Below are 589 nucleotides of genomic sequence, written 5' to 3'. Positions count from 1 at the left end.
CGTGGGAGAACACCTTGCACAATGGAGTTTTCAGACAGAGAAGTGCCTGTTAATCATCAAATGCCTTTCGGTTTCAGTCTCCTGGTTTGGTCAAACAAAAGTCCCTCCTCCTTGAGTCTACAATAATAAACAAATGGAGTGTTAAACTTTACTATTGTCTTCATCAGCATCATCATTTTGAGTACATGACTCTAGATTATGGAGGTAAATGAATGTATTCTCTGTTGGAAAAGTATTGTTAACTCACCATAGGCTTCATCTCACGACCGTCTCCATCTGCCTCGGGCCGATCCCATCCCTCCATATTCTTACTGTTCTCTACGAACTCCTAAAGAGAGAGAAAGGGAGAAAGAAGAGACGGTGAATGTGTGTTGGATGTTGAGACAATAGCGGGCAAGTATCGTAAATGCTAACAAGGCGAGTTCAGTGTAATATGTGCATAAACACTATTTACCATTTAGAAATGGATTAAAGTGGTATTCTGTAAAACAATTCAGGTACGTTAGAAACTTCTTCAGGTACCACAAGCAGCAGATGCAGGATTTCAACAAACACAGGCAGTTTCCTACAAACAGAAAATACATTCAGC

At 40.4% G+C, this 589-nt stretch overlaps 1 long non-coding RNA gene across 1 annotated transcript; it reads right to left on the bottom strand.

Moving 5' to 3' along the window:
• Window positions 1-589, bottom strand: LOC145878619 (uncharacterized). Its single transcript, XR_014392117.1, has 3 exons — window positions 455-589; window positions 248-328; window positions 1-117 (listed from the first exon to the last, which is right to left on the bottom strand). It is a non-coding gene; the product is annotated as an uncharacterized LOC145878619 (long non-coding RNA).

The sequence above is a fragment of the Salmo salar genome, chromosome 04 (genome assembly GCF_965601325.2).
Source record: "Salmo salar chromosome 04, fSalSal1, whole genome shotgun sequence".
In the NCBI taxonomy this organism is placed as follows: Eukaryota; Metazoa; Chordata; class Actinopteri; order Salmoniformes; family Salmonidae; genus Salmo; species Salmo salar.
Note: the sequence above shows the minus strand (reverse complement) of the source record. Positions and strands in the feature narration are given on the sequence as shown.